The 20,319-nt window shown below is 42.9% G+C and overlaps 1 protein-coding gene across 25 annotated transcripts in view; it reads left to right on the forward strand.

Annotated features, from left to right (window-relative positions):
- Positions 1–20,319, forward strand: part of LOC137863007 (protein FAM169B-like) — a 262,188-nt gene that overhangs the window by 83,982 nt on the left and 157,887 nt on the right. The window contains exon 18 of one of the 25 annotated variants that reach the window (XR_011100621.1): positions 17,045–17,309. The exons of the other annotated variants lie outside the window; for them this stretch is intronic. The gene's annotated coding sequence lies outside the window, so the exon portion shown is untranslated. The remainder of the gene's footprint in view (positions 1–17,044; positions 17,310–20,319) is intronic. 25 annotated transcript variants of the gene reach the window in all.

Below are 20,319 nucleotides of genomic sequence, written 5' to 3' on the forward strand. Positions count from 1 at the left end.
TTCCAGGCCCCTCACACAAGGCTGCTGGGCAGAAGCCCATCTACTGCACGCTTCTGAAGGACAAGAGGGTGCAGTGGGACCGCCTGATGGTCTTGTGTGGGAGATAGGAAGGGCTGTGAGATGTGGAGGAGAGGACACACAGGCTCCAGACTGTAAAGTCGGGCAGGAGGGTTTATAGCACCCGGTGTAATGGCTTTTCTCCGTGCTCCTGCGGTAGATGTGGCCACGGGGTGGGGAGCTGCTGGGAGGGCAGGGCTCGCAGCCTGGGGCTGGGACGTGCTCTGCACTGAGCAGTGTGAAAAGGGATGGAGGCAGCAGTTCCTCGTAGTAAATCTGCTCCTTCGGTGTGAAATATACTGGCCAAGCTTTGCTGGGATAAATAAAAAATACTGCTGCTATTTCTGCAAGCGCATTGGCAGCTCTCCTTGCAGCCACAGAAGTTCTTGCGCTGAGAACACAATATGCGTCTCTGCCACCTTTTCAGGCTTAAAAAAGTGTTTTGGGCTTCTGTCAATTTTAGGAGTTATAAATTAAAGACGAGGAGTTTATTATTACTTGGAACGCTCCCATGTTTTAAGCAGTTTGAGCCAAGAAGGAGCTAAGACATTTGCAAGAAGTCATTGACAGAGACAAGGAAACAAACCCAGGTGTGCTTTCTTCTACAAATACATTGCTTAATGTTGTCCTGCCACCTGTTTGTCAACCCTTGCTGCCCCAAAAAGGAAAGAAATGTTGCATTACTTTGTTGTTGTTTGAATATTGCCCTTTCAGTAGGGTCAGAGGAGTATGGAAATTGATAGTCATCTTATGTAGGGGATCAAGGCAAGGCTTGAGAGATGCATGTCCACTTCTAAGTGAAATAGAGTCAGTGATACTATGGCTCTGTGTGAAATTCCTTTATTTTACAATAATTGATTAGACTATTTGTATTGATTCGTAACAATTTTAACATTTTTCCTAACATTTTTGTAGTGCCGCATAGATGCTGACTTTGTTTGGAAGCCATTTCAGTGAATCGGACTGCTGATTTCACAAGTTCATCACCCTAAAGGGTAAAACTCTTAGGGAGAATGTTCAAAATTCGGGTAGTTTGTCTTGCAAGGCAGCATCCAGTTTAAACTGTATGATACCCTTTCTTAACAGAGATTGCAAATGCCCTATGGCTGGCTGTTCTGTTCTCACTTAAGATGATGGCTATGGATTAAGAGCCCGAGGCTTTGGCTAACATCTATAGGCAAGGCAGTGAATCCCCAGGGTCTCATTCAAGGAAACTTGTGCAGGTGTCATAATTAGCAGTTTCCTGTTAAAGCTCCACAAATAAGCTGTAATCCTCAAGGCACTAGTCTCCAAAACCCCTTGCAGGTTTGTTTTCAGACCAAATAATATTCATCTGTAACCTTTTTTTTTTAATTGCCCAAGCTACACATTTAACTACCACTGGCTTAGATTTCGCCGAAAATCAGATGTGAGCAGGGATTAATGGTTCCAGTTGCTCACACTATCTAGCCACCATGCCGAGTGCAACCTGCCCTTAAATGAGGCAGGGGTGCACAATAGGTGAGTCAGAGCTGAACGGAGGACTTTGCTTTCCTATGTTATCCCTCCTCGCCCTTCAAGGCCAATAAACGTGTCGCAAAGGGAGGAAAAAATGTGAAAAGTTAGGAAGCAAAACACAGCCCTTAATGGTCTCTACATGTGCTGCTGCCACCTTCGAGTGAAAGTTGAGGTACCAGATTTTTTAGCACTCGGACAAAGAATGCCTCCCCCTCCAAAATGCAGCAGCACACCGACTCCAACACAAGTGTTGTTGGGCTAAATAACGTGGGTGTTGCACGCTAAATAATACTGGTGGGGCGCACGTGCGTGTGTACATCTGCAGCGAGGGAAAATGAAAGAGAGGGAGGAGTGTGCTGATTGCAGTGTGAGTCCGTGTCAGGCAGATAGAGGAAAGTTTCTCAGATCCCATGATCAGCAGGGCATCTGAGGACTTTAATGTTTTTCACAGTACAATAAAACTACCAGTGCCAGCTGGAGTCTTCAGCCAAACTGTATGCCTTAGAGCTTATATGTTTCACATCACTGAAGGCTACATAATACTTTCAGCTGGCATTGCATTCCATTTGATATGTCTGGGGATGGAGATAGTTAGTTAAATAAGCACATCGCTGATGTGTTAGCTCAAACAATGGCTCCTTCCCCCTCTCTCCAGACACATTTTGGGAGTATTAGTTTGGGAAGAGGGGCACAAAAGCTTTTCATCTCTGTTTTCTTGATCTGTTTCTTTCTTTGTTTAGCCTCTAAGTGTTGACAGGTTGTGATGATGTTACTTCTCTTGGCATGAATTTTTGTGAGACGAAAAGAAGGATCTGGTCAGGTTTTTAAAACAGATCAGAGATAAGTCAGAGAGAAATGAAAGCTTCAAGGTTTGTTTATTCTGAAGGGGAGAATTTAGCCTCAGTCCTGGATACTGTGGGTTGGGGTGGCTGAATGGGAAACCATTTAAAATAAACTCAGTATGTGCTATCTCTTCAAGTTGCAAGTAAAAAACCCACAAGTTACAGTCATGCAAAGCACATGGGGACAGAATCATAATTTTACTGTTTAAATGTAAATAAAACATGCTTTGGCCAGCCAAGAAAAATCCTCATTCTTCAAAAGCGTGTTTAAACAATGAAAGCAGCACCTGGGGTACCGAGGTGTTTAAGGAAATGCATACCTGGGGTTGTGACTCTGTGGTGGGTTTGATAATGAGCGTGCCATCGTCTGTTTGATCATACAGTGTGCAGAACTGGAGAGCGAGCTGCTGGAGGGGGGTGTGGCTGATCATCACAAGTAGTTTTGTAGCATTTTCTTTACCTGAGCCTTTGCTGTAGTTCAAGATACATTTTTCAATGATTGAAGTGTGCACATATGAGACTTTGGAACCAATTAGATATTTGCACCTCTCACTTTGGGTGTATGGATCCAGAGGTTATGGATAGTGTGGGAAAGATGAAAATAATATAAACTTTTTATTCGTTTTATTTTGGTAGGGAAGTCGGTATTACCACTCAGATTTTAGGAATATATTCTGGTTGTGGTTTGTTTAGGAGGCTGATCTTGCACTGCAAAGATTTCTAGATCTGAGAGAGGCTCTTCTGACTTCTGAACCACCTTTGTTGGCACATGAAGTGCCAGTGATGCAGCTGGAAGAGAAGGCTGAGGTTCAAAGAGAGTCCCAGAAGCAAGGCTCAAGGATACCACTAAAAGGCCCAGCTGCATTCATCTGTGTACCTTCATGAAAAACAGTGAGGCTGACTTACTCCAAAGCAGGGTTTTTCACTATATGCAAAGAACAGCCATCATGTAAACATTTTTCTTAATGGAGAGAGATAAATTGCAGTTTTTTTGAGGAATCTACCACCACCGGAACCTTAAAAGCAAGAGAAAAACAGAGACCCTTTAGTGAGCTGTAGGAAAGGAAAACAGAAATGCTGATGGGACATAATGAAGCCTATTTAAGTTTCCAAATACAAAGTTGTTTTGCTTCCTAGTTCTGACAGAGTTGTCTGTGCTTGCCTGCAGAGCTTCCTAATGGCTTTTTGCTCCCAGTGTTCCCAACCAACATCCTCTGCCATAGAGAAAGATTACATGGTCTTTAATCTCATAACCTTATGCCTTATGTGTCACGTACAGCAAAAAAACGGGCAGATGTACAGTAACAGATTCCAGCTCAGCTGGGCACCTGCAGGGCAAATGTAACACCTTGTGTTCATTTCCTCTTCACACACTTCAGGAAGTAGCAGTGCGAATGTTTGGATGATGGAGAAGTTTTTTATATGGATGTAAAAGAATGAGGATGAAGGGCAAGTGGGGATTTGAGTATCTAGTTTCATTCTTGTGTCTTACAAATAAGTAGGCAAGAGATTCAGGTTCTGTTTTGTTGTTAGAGTGCTAAAATTGTGGAGTTGAGTCTGGTTTAATTCTAGGACCAGAAACCATAAGGAGGGCAGACTACCAGCATTTGCTTTGTATGTGGTAAGGAAAGAAGGATAGGACGTGTGAAATGAAGTGGTCCCTTTACTTTCCCGGTTACCTGGAGACTGAAAGGGATTTAACATAATGGGTTTCATCCTCCTATATGGAGCCTTTGCTTTCAGAAGTATTGAAGTATGTAGTTGATCTTCTGCATCAGTAGGATTGTCTAGCTGTGTCTTTTTCTTCTTTCAAAGTTTTCATATGAGGATCTTCTGGGAACATTGTCAACATAGTTTCCTGGCAAATCTATGCACATGACACAAAAGAAACTAACTTGGTGTGTTCTTGAACTTACTTTCTATTTATTTCTTTCATGACTCCAGGCTTAAACATAAGTTGTAAGTTGTGTGGAAGGCGTAAACTTTTGTCTGACAGCCAGAGAACTTGCAAATTTTCTTGTAAACTCGTGTCAAGGTGAAAAGCCTGTCATACATCGTCACACTGTGACGTGGGAGTGCATGCAGCCCATGCTAAGCCCTTGCAATCTGTAAACCTATGTTATGCACACTGCTTGTTTCTTTTTACAGAATATCACTTCTGTAAACAAAGACTGATTGTTACTATAAGCAGTTCCTCACTCCTTCCTATATCATCGGTGGAGAAAGCTGAACTCCTCCACAACGTAGGTCTTTGAGTCCCTCTTTGGAGAAGCTCCTCTCTTTCCACTGGCTATGTCATGAATATGCTTTCCCAAGTAAGAAGCCTACATTCATGCTAAATTGAAGTGGAGTTCATGTCCCCATTGTTTTTGGTTTTAGCTATCCCCTCCACATCTGTCTGAAGGGCTGAAATATTCATTTAATTATGAAGAAGATTCTGTGAAAAGAATTAGGAGTGAAGAAAGAGCATCAGGCTTTGTGGGAAGTTCTCCCAGTGGCCTAGCACAGCAGTGTGCTTCTCAGCATCTGCATTGCTGAGTACTTTGTGTCAAATAATGAAGTCACCTTTGCACATGCAATCACAAGCTCTGTTGAGCTGTATGTATGACACGCTGCTGGATGATGATATTTAAGAAAAGCATTAAGCGTTATGAGTGCAAGATGGGATCTTATTTCCTGGAAGCCTTTCAAATCTTAACCTCGTTCCAGGTCAAGCAACCTGTGAAAACATCAGCTTCTGTCAGCAGCTGTAACTCAGAGGGAGAGGCATGTGCTCCATTTGCTGGGGGAGCTGTGAAAATTCATTGAGCATCGTGTGTTTGTGCTCAAAAACCAGCTGTCCTTGTACCTCCGCTCTGACAGCAATGTAAATGTTTACTCCAGCGCCTTTGTGCGGGCACCGTGAATGCCACAGGTGTGAAGTTGGGTGTAAACTTTGGACTCCTGTAACTTCCCCACCACAGGTTTTCAGCAGGACTGTGCACCCTCAAAGACCTTCTCATTCAAGGTGAATATTGAAGTGGTAAATAGCTTCATTCATCTCACACCTGAAAGCTACTGGTCCTGAAGGACAAAGGAGGGAGATGGGTTGACAGGGTGGTGCTCCATCACAGAGGTGTGAGCGGAGGACCTCAGATTGTCTCAGTTCATCCTTGATATCTGGCTGGAATTGGAATATCTTTTCCTTCAGACTTCAGCAGCTTGTCACATTAGGCTATATTATGTCAAGTTATGTCACTCTGGAACCCTATCAGGTGCCCTTTATATTTTTACACTGACTGATTTAAAGGGGGTCAATCAATGAAATCAATGGCAATGAATATGGGGTAGAAAAAAGAAATGCTTTCTCACTCAGCACAGGAACTTGCTGTCATAGGAGGTTACAGAAGCAAATGTTGTGGGTGAATATCAAGGCCTGAATCATTTAATGAGATTGCTGATCTTTGGAGAAAGAGAAGCATACAGGAATCTCTCTCTTGCTCATGTTCTGCCTTTGCTTCTTGGCCATGTCTCTTTTTTTAATAAATTTGACGTATTGTGTAGCAAACCATATGTTAGGAGTAATTAACATTGTTGTGAAACTTGAGGCATGGATTGCTCTAGGAACCAGGTTAACAAGCTTTATGTCCCCCAGAGCATGAAGTGGGGGAAATGTGGTGTGCTTGTCCAAAACTTACTGCTGGTTTTTCAGTGATAGAATTTTTATTTTTTCCTCTCCATGATCTATGGTAAATATTCCCCTTTCTTTTCTCCTGAAAATCTATACTGCGTTGGGAACAGTTGACAATTTTGAGTTATTCAGTACCTCTGCATCTAGTTCCACTTTTCCAAAATTCATGAAACTGTTGTGGTAGACTGGAAGTTATCATGCTGCAACCTAGACACTGTTTGGCCCGGTCTCAGCATGCTCCTTCTTATTACACTTATCATAGAAAGTCTTGAATAACCTGCCTTGAGTTTCCCAGTGATGAACAATACTGTGAACCATTTTGGTCATGAACTCTTGCACGTGAAAATACCCTGGGTCATCTTTGAGTGTGCATACGTACAGAACTACAAGACCCATGGTTTCTGCATTCTGGACCTACAGGGAAAATACATAAGTTTATCAGAGAATTCTACCTATTTGCTTTGTTAACTGAATTACCTTCTAGCTAGTAAAAAAAAAATAAAAAAATAGTCTTTTATTAGGAAGAGACAATTATTAGACTTCAGAATTCCTTCTCCCTAATATCTGTGTGTTGCTACATAAACGCGCTACCCCAATGCATTTCTGCCAAGTGACATTTCTGTAGGACTTGTTTCTAATTACCTTTCAATGAGTTTATGGTTTCAGAGAACAATTAGCTCTTCTCTCAGGTAATTATTTTGTTTACTGAAGCCTCCTTCTCGTGCTTGAATACTGGTAATCTGCTGATAGTTGCTGAAATCCATTTTGGAATCCTTAATTGTTACATCAGCATGTGATCTCTTCCTATGTTATAATTATGGAGGTTGCTATATAGGCCAAAGTTGAAAAAAAAGAAACTTCATCTGATCCTTCTCCTTGATACCCACAGGCTCTGGGATTTTGGATAGTCAGGAGACAGAGGTACCACTTAAAAGTGCGAGGAAAGCCGCTTGGATTCGGATGATATGCTACCCACTGGGAAGAATGCAGTGGCAGGCTGTAGATCTGAAGAGTCACAGAAAGAGGTGGATGAAATCAGAACGTCTGAAGTTGGATCTTTCTTTCCAGTCCTGGCCCAGCCTCCCTTTGAAGTCATGTAAATTCTTTGCATTCACAATACCTTTGGCAGAGTTCCACATCTGTTTTCTCTTATGTGAAGAACAACCTCCTTTTGCTTATTTGAAAATAGCTCTCCCAGTCTTTAATGGCTTCTCATTCTTATTTTGGAAGGGATGGTGAACTGTCCATTTCTGTCCAATCTCTCACCCGTGATTTGATCTACCCCTAAAATAAGTTCCAAGTAATTTCTTTTCCAAGCTGGAGCCCTAAGGAGTCTGTATGAGCCTCCCTTATACGGAAGTTTTCCATAATGTCTCCCTGAATCTTTTCCAAATCTAATATATCGTTTTTGACATGAACGGTCCTCACTGGGGAAAAGCGGGATTAGAATCTGGATCTTCTGCTTGTGCCTTATAATTCTAAGGACATATGATAGTCCTCTCTAATATCTGCATTTCAGCATTTGTATTCTCAAGAGCGTAGTATGTTGTGAGAGTGAGCTGCCCCCCTCTCCCACTAGGTTATTCTTCATCTGTGTTTTAAAAAACAGAAGCAACTGGAAGGAAGATGAAGGCAAAAGCTCCAATTACATCAAGATCACAAGTCCTTGAAAATGAGCAGGGACTGATGATGTTTTTAAAAGGGAATATACTAATGATCTTAGCAGGTTGCATCTCCAAGCCAGCTTTTACAGGCAATCCTTTCTGAATTGTTTCAGCAGGACCTGCTAACCAAGCAAACATCTGTGGCGTAGATATGCAAAGCACTAGGTAAACTTGATTTGTTTTCTGAAGTGTGGTTTCAACCATCTGCAACCATTTATCTTGGTTCCATCACTTTGCATACAAAAAAATGTGAAAATGCAGAAGCCTACAACTGGCACAATGAAGGTCTGCTGCCAGTACTTCCCCAGAATGTGGACTCAATGCCCTGGTGGGTTTATTCGCTTGTTTTTCTTTTTCCCTCCTATGGGAGACTTCATTCCGTACTAACCAAAACACAATTGGGTCCAAAAGAACATCCTAAATATTAAAAGACTCTGGCTTGTCTGCTATGAATGGAAACCCACCCCTATGCTACTTGTTAAAACCCTGAAGCTAGTAAGGCACTCATCCAAACTCTGACCTTGGGCTGATAAATGCAAAAAGTCATCCAAACCCGATCAAACTAATTTTAAACCTTGAATTTTGGAACAATTAAAAAAATAAAGAAAGAGCTGAAGCTTGAAAATAAAGACATAGCCTAAGGTAATGTTCACTATTTAAAACTGATTTGAAAACAAAGTTTTCATGGCAAAGACAATTTTTTAGCTCTACAACTAGCCCTGGAAATTAGTCTTACTGTTACTGAGCTGAATAAGATGACTTGCATAGTAGCATCTCTTCAATAATGTTAAGAATCAACTCTGGCATTAAGAGCCAGTAAAACATAGGGCTGTTTCCGTTAATAACCTTCACTGATTAAATGAGAGCAATAAGGAATAAAGGGATTCAGAAATGGAGGTCACTGTAAATGGGCTACTCAGACTCCTTTTTCTCTACTTTTCTCTACTGAATTTTCCTTGGATGTATGAAATGTTACTCCACTTTTCAGATTTACAGACAAAACATCAACAAACGATGACTGAGAATGCTGCCTGCAATTCTAATCAGCCACGTGCCACTGGGCTTACAAAAGGAATCTGACATTCTCCTCAAATCTGACTTATTTTTCCTGACTCAGTTGGGAGATAATCCACTAACTGGTGATGTAGGCTGCTCTGTGAGCCACCTAATCTTCATTCTTCTCAATTCTTTCCAGTGCTAGCTGGATAATGCTTGTACTAATGCTTGAGTTATAGGAGTTGTGCCTACTCACAAGAGTGTTTTCTTCTTCGGAGCTCGCCCTCTCAATTCTCTCACCAGCCTAGCTCTAAGTTCCTCAGTTGCTCCCTGTGTGTTAGCTCAGATGTGTGTATGGCTCCCAAAGTACCTTCACCTTGTATCACGGCCTTGTGTTTCCACTGCACCATTTCACTGACTTGCCCAGCAATCCTCACTGGAATGTCTGTACAATACATTCATTTCTGACCCCAAGTGGCTGGGTAGGAGTAGGCCACTCTGTGGCTATATTGGTGCACCCTATTTCTGTCGAAATAGTAATAGCAATAAGACAATTTCTTTTATTAAAAACCAAATCTCCACAAAGAGCTCTTCCTCTTCCAGACAACATGGAATTGTGTAGCCAGTCCTACTTTTGCTTTATCTATTTCTGCAATCCTTATTAACCCTTCATCATATTTGTTGCCACATGTGATGTTTCAGTCCTACTTAAATCGAATTGTAATGAAGGCACTTGAGAGGCAAAACTCCAAGTTTTGCCAGAAATGTTGAGTACTTTCAGCTTTTGTCCTTCAAAATGGGTGACAGAAAAACTTCCTGTGTCATCTTGTGTGGCTGGAGCATAATTTCTCAAGGTTTTATAACTCCCATATCTTCCATTACATGTTGGTGTGGTGCCAAGCATTACAGGGGCTCTGTTGGTGCCTGTGGGTGCTCTTGTAACCCAAGTGATGCTTAGATAAGGTAGGTCATGGTGCCTCTTCAGTAGAGGATGAATGTGAAGACAGCTCTTACCTTTCCTTGAGACTGTCCCACTGATTAATGCTGACAAGCTTTCTGTAGTTGGGATCCTAGCAATCTTCTCTCACAAGTGGCATAAATTAGGTACAAAAGATGGCAACGCATCGCACAGCCCCCTGCTAGGAGAGTGGGAAGAAGTTTGGCATCGCAGTTCAGTTTGTAGTATTTATTTCACTGCAAAATAGTTTCACGGCAAGTAGTTTCTTACTGTCAAAGGCACTTTCCATTCACTTCATAAATTACTATAAGCTTTGACAAGTCCTTCAAATTTGTTTTCCCCTTTCCTTGCCCCAATGTGTTACAAAAATGGCTTGATGGATATTTTGAAAGTTGACAGGCCAGTAGATCTTTCTGAACTAAAATACTCTTTCTGTTTAGGGGCATCACAGAAACTAAAAGGAAGAAAAAGGAATAATGTGAAATTATATTAAAAGATATTTTTTTCTACAGCATCAAACCGTGAGCTTTTACATATTATCAAAAGCTTTGAAGAGTGGGAAAATCTGGGTTTAAAAATACACTTCTTCCAATCCTATCCGTGAAGATCTGGTGAAAATATAACTTGTTATGTCCTTACTACACATTCTTGTTGTATGGCATTGTTTCATTTTATTCATATTTAGCTTATTAAAAGCAGAGGGATTCTTATTCATCACTTTTTAACTGTTGCTTCCCTGTTGCCTTGTTGTTTTGTTGTAGAGTGTGCTCAGTCTCAAAGAGGGTCAGATTAGACTTTGGTTTCAATTTTCTAATCTTTCCTCCTTTTGGTTGCTGTGGTGGTTTTTGTTGTTGTTGTTTTATTTGTGTGTGTGTTGTTTTTATTTTTATTTTTTTATTATTTTATTATTTTTTTTTCACATCTAATTTGGTTTGTTCGTTGTTGCACATCAGGAAGATGCCTGAGCTCTTGATTTTCTTTTTTTAATCAAGCCAGAGCACACATGATCTTCTTACACATCTGTGCTTGATGTCATCCAAACTGCATTTACCCCTTAGAAAAAGATTTTTTTTCAGTTACTACTTACTTTTGACATAAATTTAATACATTAGACATCACTTTATTAATGCAGCTGGATGCAGTGTATAACAATGCAGTGAGGTCAATGCCTAATGAAGAGTTTTATGAGAGAAGGAATTTACAAAGTGATTTTAAAAAGTATCTATTTATTTCCTTACCAGGGTTTCTAATAAATCTTTGGCCCAACTGACAAGTTTGAGTAGACTCCTAAACTTAAATCTTTGTCCTAATATCTTGTGGTCTTCTTTCCGTTTCAGCTACCTTCCTGTTGAAGGTAGTATTTGGACATGTTCTGGCTGTGACAGCCTCCAGAAATGGGGCTTTTAGTAAGATAATGAATCAGATAAGGGCAAAAGGAAATCCTCAGCTTTTACTGGGAGTTTCACTTGAGCAGAATCTGAGTAGGAACATCTGGATGTGTCCCATGATCCAGATTAATAATGTTAATAATGCTTTAGAGGAAACGAGTGTCTATTTTATGACTATTCACTGTCTAGGACATAAAGCCCTGCTGTTTTGGCTAGGAAATACTGGTCAAGACACTGGAGTTGTCCCCGATGCTTTGTGAAGGGTGTCGTGCTCCTTTAGGTATCCATCTGGATGATTAGGAGAAACGCAGATTGGAGGAGTGTTAATTCCTCATTTGAAGGGTGTCACTCCCAGTATCAGCCTCACACACCATAATGCTGCACCACATAATGCTGGGCATCCGTCTACTTCTAACCATGAGATGTGAGATACATTGCTTTTTGACCCACAGGCAAGATATTAAATAGAAACAATGAGAGCAATAAATTATTTTTATGATTTTTTTTTAGTTTTATTTATTTGTGTATTAGTTCTATACATACACTGTTCTGGAGCTGCTTTTAAAGGGGGTAAAGGGTTACCAATCAGCAATATCAAAACATTGTTTCCAGATTATCATCCTTAGTTATTTGTTTGAATTTCTTATGTGTGGAAATACGAATATGAGGAAATACTTTGATTGAAGTTAGTGGACTAGAGCATCAGCAGGTGGAGAAGAGAAGCCAGTCACTGGTGCCTGCCTGCTGAGAATCCAGCCCATTTTGTCCTTTGCCACTCTTCTGTTCTATAAATCTAAATTGAGGCTTTTCTTGTTTTTTCTTTCTTGATTTCATTTGTTACCTTGGCACAGCAGACGATATGACCGTACATCTTTCATAAAGTGCCTTGAGATGTCTCAGCATGATAAGGTGCTAATTAAATCGAAGCTGTTGTCAAAGTGGGAGAGGGAGTAAGAGTTCAGGGCCACCTAGTTTATACACTAGTTTAGTTGATGACTTTAGTGAAACTAAACAGGAAGGCTTCAGGCACTTAGGAAATCACAAAAGTTATGCTAACTCAGATAGCTCTCAAAACTTTATTGATTCAGTCTGTATGCATATACGCAAATGCCTGGGATGAATCTCAGGTAAAATCTCTTCAGTCTATAAGAGTGTATCAAAAATAGCACTTCCAAGGTCTTAGGGATATAGCTAGGTCTTTCTGCCTTCAGCACAGTGACAAATTTCACCCAAACTATCCTCATCTTTACTCACTTGTTCTGTAGCATTGCATGTTTTATACAGCTCTTAGGACTCTTCATAATAAAAAGGGTTTTGTGATTAGCTGTTATTGAGATCCAGCTGAAATTCCAGGGCCAAGAAAGGTGTTCATTCAACCAGTAGTTCTGTTCATATCTCTAATCTCCTAAGAGTTCTTGGAATCATATTTCATATTCATCCTTTACATAACAATTTAAGGTTATTTAGAATGTATATCACTAAATATCATGCTCCTCAAGTTGTAATTGCAATCCAGAAAGTGTTCTTTGTCCTGAAGACTGTAAGGAGGAGCCACTGTTGTTTACCTAGAGCTTTATAAACAATGCTTTACCCTTGGGACGTGATGCCTTTGGATCGAGACGAAGATCAGAACTCCCTCGGTGGTAAGAGGATGAGATAAACACCAGCGACTCTGAAGGCTTTATGTGACAGCCTGATGTGACTTTTTTTTTAAATTAATGTCTTTGTTAAAATTGAGTTATATAACACTGGAAAGATAGGTGGAGTAAGAAGGCTGGCTTTGCAAATTGCTTGAAGGACATGAATTTAGCACCGAGGTGAAAAGAGAGGAAGAAAATGGTAATCAGATGACTCTGGATTTTATTTTTTTTTTGGCTTTGCTTTGAACTCTAGAGAGATTTTGTCCATTTCTGAATCAGTTTTTGCCATGCTACATATAAATAAATCCAATAGGTTAATATTTAGTTCTATATCTCAGCAGTACTGAGTGCACTGATTCTGTAAACCCCAGATTTGAAGGGAGATTGCTATCTGAAGGGAGGTGCTGTTCTGGTTAAGGCTATCTGCTCCAGCAGCCAGCTACCTGTGGTAGCTGTATGCAAATAAAAGGGCTTGTTCAGCTGTTGCTAACAAGTTGCACCTGAGGCCTTTAGCTCCAAGAGCAGTGACTCTGAAAAAAGATGTGTGTAATCAAAGGTTTTCAAAGGAATGATGAAGATGGTCTGAGACTACTTCTTGAAACTGCTATCCAGAAAAAAATACCTATGCAGAAAGGCGTTTAAATGTTTATGGTAAAATGAAATGTCCTGTGTTTCAATTTGTGCCTGTTGCCTCTCATCCTGAGAAGAGTTTGGCTTCATCTTCTCTACTCCCTATCAGATATTTCTACATATGAGTAAGATTCCCCTTGAGATTTCTCTGCTCCAGGCTGAACAAACAAGCGCAACTCTCCCGATCTCTCCTTGTATGACAGATGCTCCAGTTCATCAATCATTTTTGGGGCCCTTCACTAGACTTGCTCCCATCTACGCTTGGCTGTGCATGGCTGAGATGGCAGTAGCTGTGCCCTTAGTGCCTGGACAAGGGAGACTTCACTTGGTGTGGCCTCTCAGCTGGAGAGAGTGGCTTTACCAGGTGGAACCGTGCCTTGCAAGGTGCTGCTGAGAAGGGTCTCTTCCTTTTGTGTACATCAGCTAGAGACTGAGGAGTTTTCGTCTGGCATGCTGGAAAGAGCATTGTAAGTGATAGCTTGAAATGACACGGTGGCAGCATGTCATGTTGCAATCCAAGAACAAAAATCAAATGGAAATTTGGGAGTCTGCTTTGTTACCACTTTGTGCTGCTGTTACCAGAGTTTGGTCCTGCTTTAGTATTGTCCTGCTCCCTACAGGATCCTCACCTTTCCATCACCTCATCTTCTTAGTGATGGATATTGTGTTTGCAAAAAGAAAAAAAAAAAACAAACAACATTGTAGTGAGAGAACAAGGCTTGTTACAGTTTTTTCTTCAGCAGTGTTTTCAGGACCTGAAATATCCTGGATACAGGGGCCCAGAGCTGTTACACGAGGACAGGATCGATTCAGTCAATCAGACGGAAAACCTACTGTCAGACTCGCAGACCTTTAACCTACTCCTCAGAATTATTAGAACTCCCAAATCTCTTTGCAAGCCTTTTCTATTAGACAGATATTCCCATGTTTTGATTTTTTTGCTCCAGAAGTAATTTTTTTTTATAATTACCTTCATTGAACTGCACTTACCATCTGTGAAGTGAGAGGCACTTAAATGATTTATTAGCCTGGGTTCCTAAAATGTGCTGAACAGCATGGGATTGATCTGGGTAGTGACAAATACAGGGGGCATGACAATGGATAGGTGGCCAGTGTTTGATGGAGCATCGTGCTGCCCTGGTGGGGGCTTACTCTGTGGGGCTCTGTTGGCTCTTCCAGTTGTACAGCAGATCGATAAAAGACAGGTATGCTGTGCCTCAGAAATACAAAGAAATATCTTCAAGCACAGTTCTCTTGAAAAAAATCATGTGCCTCTTGTTTCTGAAATAACTCTCCACAAAAGGCTCTAAGGAGCTTTCTGGCCAGCCAAGAAAATCTTTCTAGAGTCCACACGTTTATTCAGATTCTTTTTTGCCTGTGCACTCATTGAAATTCAGCAGGCTGATGTTGGTCCTCACTTTGTTTCTCCCCTTGCAAGTTGTATCCATGATGTCTAAGTGGCTTTCTACGCTCTTTCCTCAACCCTGTACAACAAGGCTAATGTTCAGTAGGGCTCAGTAGAGGCAGCGCAGTATGGAGCAGAAATCTGAGTGGTGCAGATCTAGCTATCAGCATAATTAGTGGCAGTGAAAGGCTGCAGGTATCAGCACTACTTATAGAGGGAAATGTGGTTCCGAGCTAAGCAGGAGGTGGGAAGGCAGGGTACATGCCTTTCATGCAAGCAAAATCCTGCCTCTGGTAACAGGCAGGGGCTCCTGGCTTACATCTCCAGCTGCATTCTCTTCTGAACAGGGGCTGCAAAACCCTGCTGCTTGCAGAGCAGCGTTTTGCTTCTCCATGTAGCAGACACTCACAACTTCTGCTGACCTCAGAACTCAGCAGGAGCCGAGATGAAGCAGCTCCAGCCCTTCGCAGCGATGAGGTGCCACCAAGCAGCTGATCTCACAGATGCAAGGGACTGCAGGTGAGCCAGAGTCTGCCTGGAGGATCATCACAGGAACATTGGCAAGGAAGAGGAGGTTGCAGAACTAACATCAGTGGTGCGCCCCTGCTGGGGGTTAAGCATCTGCCTTCTCCCTTCTCTCAGCAAAAACAGACAGATGAGAAAAATCCAGCGCAGACACCGCGTTAATCTTTCTCTTCCCCCAGCCCAGTTTAATGTATGCAGAGAAGCACAGGACTGAGCTTAGCAAGCATAACAAGAAGGATTTGCGTGGTTTACTCCACGCCATGGAACAGCTTGGACCAACGCTGTGATTTAACGAGCTGGGTTCCAGACCTGCCCGCATGGTGCAGTAATACATAGAGACAGTGCCACGTCTGGCAGCTGGCACTGGAGTGGGGCTCTCTGAGCGCTGCTTGCAGCAGCAGCTGGCTCACTCAGTGGCCAAAGCAATGCAAGTTGGCAGTCATCAGCTCCAAAGCCATCCCACGGCTTTTTTTTTTTGTGCCCCCAGCACTCCCCTGCTGCCTTGGGTGATATGGACCACCTGGGTGATGTCCTGCTGGTGTAGGGTGGGCACAGCCAGTGCAGAACCAGGCAGCAAATGAGCCCAGAAGGAACTGAAGGAGGCGTGAGGTGCTGGAGGGCTGCATGGGGAGGGTGGCGTTGGCAGGGACTTCTCTCTGTGTCTTCAGCTCAGCTGTACCCTTGTGAGATGATTGATGGGCTGGAAAGGCCAGCAGGAGTAAGAGGAAAGCCCCACCACGGGGAAGGTGTGGAGTATGTAGGGAACTTTGGGTCTGGTCTGAGCACCTGAAATTTCTGGGATTCAGCTGTCATACAAAGCTGCACAAACCAGCAGAGCTGTTACTGTGTTTGTACTCTGTACTTAGCCGACCTTGAGCTAAATGTGGGAGTCTGGACATTTGTGTTTACTGAAATCCTGGGTGTTTCTCCACCTTCCAATTGTGATTGTTCTTAACAGCCTAGTTGCACCCCTTTTACCTGAAGTAATATCCTGCAGTATATATCCTAAACTGTAGACATTGTTGATGAATTTGTCTTTCCTTTTTTCCCCATTGTTATCTCTCCTAAAGCAAAGGTTCTCTTGTCTCACACTATTTGCACTGTAGTTTTTTTCCTCCTCTTTCTGTTCTTTTTCCACCCCATGCCCAGTTTTCACGGTGCCCATGAGCCATCAGTAAAATCGAATCAGACCTGCATTTTGAACTACCCTGGTCTTGGAGTCAAACTCAGGGTCTGGTTCATTGGTGGGGTGGAAGGGCCGGGACAAGAAGAGCAAAGGAAAGGAATCCTCAGGTGATGTTCCTCTTAACTGGCTGATTCATCCATACGTCCTAAAGAGCGGCACGTGGCCAAATGGAGTTGGTGAGAAGCGGAGACAGATGGCACCATGTGGTCTGGAAGGAACACAAGGTTTTACACCCAGTCAGAGATGCAAAATCCGAGCCCTGAATGCTCATGATTCTTTTGGTGTAGTTGATATCTATCCCATTATCCAAATAGCAGGATTTAGGCTGGCCTGTATTCCAAGGATTTATTTTGATTTCCTCTTCATTTTGAATCTGGATTTCTTCAATGAAGTGCTACTCCTCCTGGCCTCCAAGCGAGTGAGCAGGTCTGTTCATGGTGGACAAGCAGCCCCGAGGAGCTGGGTGGAGGAGGAGAGGACAAACCCTTGCAGGTGCCAGCCGTGGGCATTGGACATTGGGCATTATGCTGCACTGAAAACTTTAAAGGATCTTTCAGCCAAAACTCTCATCCTTTTTATTTCACAGATCCTCCCCTGGCTCTTCTGGGGCCTGCAGCCTGTGCTGGAGAACCTGTTTTTTTCCGAGCAGCAGTGTCCTGAGCAGCCAAATGCTTCCCAGCTCCTGGAGGGGTGAAGGGCTCCAACTTGCTGTGGCAGCGCCGTCCCTTCCTCTGATTCGTGTCAGCATTGAACTTGGATGGAAGGAGGCTTAGAGACCTGCCCCAGGGGAGTGCCTGAGCTCTGCTGGGAGGACTGGGCAGATGGAGCCAGGGCTCCCTGCTGGCAGGAGGGTAAGGGTGAGGCAGGAGAGCTGCCAGCTTTGCGTTGAGTTCACGCCTGGTGCTTCCTCGCCTTGGATTCAGAAGGCTTGGGAGTCCAAGGAAGAGAAATAAATGAACAAAGGATTGGGAAAGAGCTAGAGGAACAGCAAAATATTTTTAAAGCTCTTCAACGTCAGCCCACGAGTGATGAATCTGCAGGGCACAATCCAGTTTAAACTGGCTTTGGGAAACTGAGGATATCCCACTTAGGCTTAATAATTAAAAGAATGATACACATTCCTACTTGCTGTGCTAAAGATGAGTGGGGTTTTATCTCTGTACTGCTAACAGTGCCAGTGACATGTTCATAATGCTGTAACACATTGCTCTGCACATGCAGCAGAGAAGAAGGCTTGTGGCAATGGGCCAGAATCACTTAGATCGTTTTACCAGGGGCACATCAGAGACCAGGGGACCCCATCAAGGAGCTGCTTTTTCCAGTCCGTAGCACCCCATGTTGTGACATTTCTCGTATTGTTGTCCCCCGGCATTACTTCTGACGACACAAAAAATGATTGTTGTCTTTAGATATAAAAATCAGTTTAACTCTAGCCAGGGTCAAACTGCTGTCACTGTATTCAGATACAGGTTTCAACTTAGTTTTGTCACCCTGTGAGTTGGAAAATTGCAGCTCTAGGTAGGGTCAAACCAGGGTTATAAACTTTCTTTGTGAGCAATTGAGTATGAAACAAAATCTGATTTGCTCAGATACAGGTAATGGTGTTTTTTTGTGTGTGTGTTTTTTTTTTTTTTTTTTTTTTTTTTATCCTCCTTTTTAAAGTGCAGTCCTGCTTCTCCATGTTGGTTTTAAATAATTCAGCTTTGTGAAACCGGAGGGCTTGAGAAATTTCAGAAATAATGCATGCGAAAGTCTGGCTTTTATACTCGTGATGTCTACGGGATTCTGCAGCATCCTGGCGTGCTGTGTGGGTGTATGTGTACATGTGCTTTTTTTGTACTCTCATGCATACTCAGACACCCGCTCACTCCGTATGAATTGATTATGTTACCCGAATACCTCCTAGGGATCTCTCTCTCTCTTTCCATGGATCTGGTACAATTTGTTCTTGAAATTACTCTAGGAATTGTACAATTTCGCGTTAAACACACCCACACTGATACAGATACAGATTGAAAGCAGATAGGCATTAAAATGAAGTGGTGTTTAAGTAACTGCTTTTCTGCTCTCAGGATATTTTCTCCTGATAATTCATTTCTCAGGAGTGATGTTGGTCGTGCCTTGGGCCAGAAGGAAAAACTAGATGCCAATTTTAGGAAAATCTGAGGTGTGCAGACAGAGGCCAGGTTATCACTTCTCAGTTCCGTGCCTCTGAGACACCGGTCAGCCTCAGCTCATGGCACAGGTGCTACGGCTGCTCATCAGAGAGCTTAACACAGAGCTTGCCACATTTCATCCCAGAGGAACCAAACACGGGGAGCATGGCTCCAAATGGGGGAGCTCCTGGACAGGAAGGAACACAGAAACCAAGGAAATGAAGTGGGAGGACTCCCCAAAAGATAACAGGTTTTTATGTCAACATCAAGTGAGGTGGAAAGAAAAGCTTGTGCAGAGGTGTGAACTTGTAGACTCTCAGTTCCGATGCCAGTCCCCTGTTCAGGAGTTGCTTTCTTATCTCTTCAGGCAGGATGCCTGCTGATTGATTGGACCTTACAGCAATGTATTGCCCACCCTAGTATGTTAACTGTTTTACCCAATGTATTATTCCCACTTTCAGGAATTTGTCTTCACAAAACTAGAGTTTCTTCTCCAGCAATGCTATTGCTTGGAGACTTTGTTCTCCAGACAGTGTGAAAAGTCAGTTGTATTCTGCAGTGATACACTGTGCATGCAGAACATCACTCAAACGGGTCCCCAAAAAGATGGCAGCATCACCCAAGGGAGGTGCTGAGTGCACCCAGGCACAAACCCTGCTTTTGTGCCTTAACACTGCTGCCAGAACACTGCTGATGCATCTAGCGTAGAACAAACATCAGCTGCTGGGCATTCCTCCCCAGCATCTCCTCTTGCAGGTAGTGGAAACCACCCCATGTCTGTCTGGTTCCTTTTGGTGGTTGTCTCACCACAAAATGGGTGGGGTGGGGTGGGGTGGGGGAGCTCACAAGTTGTCACCAAGTGTCTGAACTACATATTTAGGTGATGCTCTCACCTGATGGAGGCATTCCAGTTCTCCTCTTTATTAGATTCTTTTGGATTTTTTATCGTTGGTTTGGTTCTCATGCCGCTTAACTCAAGTGGCACTTAGTCTGTTTGCTTTTTTCTGTCTGACTTGTTCCATCCCCTGCTGTGTTCCCTGCATAAGGATACATGATTTCCATGGCTTTGGGCTTAAAGAAGTGTCAGCCAAAGCTGTTTGTGCCTCGGCACCTATTTGCTTTCTGCTGCGCCCAAGTTTAAAAGCCTGCTCACAACCTGCTTGATTTTAAGTGCCTGTAAGACTGTTCTGCAGTGAGTCAGAGATGTCTGCCCTTCTGCTGTGGGTCCTCTTGCCTCCAGAAGTGTCCCCAGTTCCCAGTGAGTCTGCTCTTTAACTGTCTTCTCAGCCAGGTATTAAACCTTGGTGTTTTTGCCTCTCTTTTCAGTCCTGTATAGGGTTACTGGGAATGTTTTCAGAGAATATTTCTTGTTTGCAGTTTCCTTCCCAAGACCCTAAATTTTGTTTCCAGAATGTCTTTCCTTCCCTTATATATAAATGGTGCCAAAATGGACTAGATTTTTTTCCCCAATACCTCCTAAAAGCCAGTTCAGAGTCCTGTGAGGTCTGCCACCTTAGGCTTGGCAGTCAAGTTGCCGTGTAATCCTCGCGGGGGTCACAGCCCCATCCGGCTGCTGGTAGGAACCAGCTTCAGGCCTGAATCACAGAGGTGCCTAATTGTTGGCAGCAGACCCTGTGTGAGTGTGGGAAGAGGCCAGGTTTCGGATGTGTGCTTTTTCTTGGCGTCCCCTATTGTACTGGCTCGT

This window comes from Anas acuta, chromosome 12 (genome assembly GCF_963932015.1).
Source record: "Anas acuta chromosome 12, bAnaAcu1.1, whole genome shotgun sequence".
In the NCBI taxonomy this organism is placed as follows: domain Eukaryota; kingdom Metazoa; phylum Chordata; class Aves; order Anseriformes; family Anatidae; genus Anas; species Anas acuta.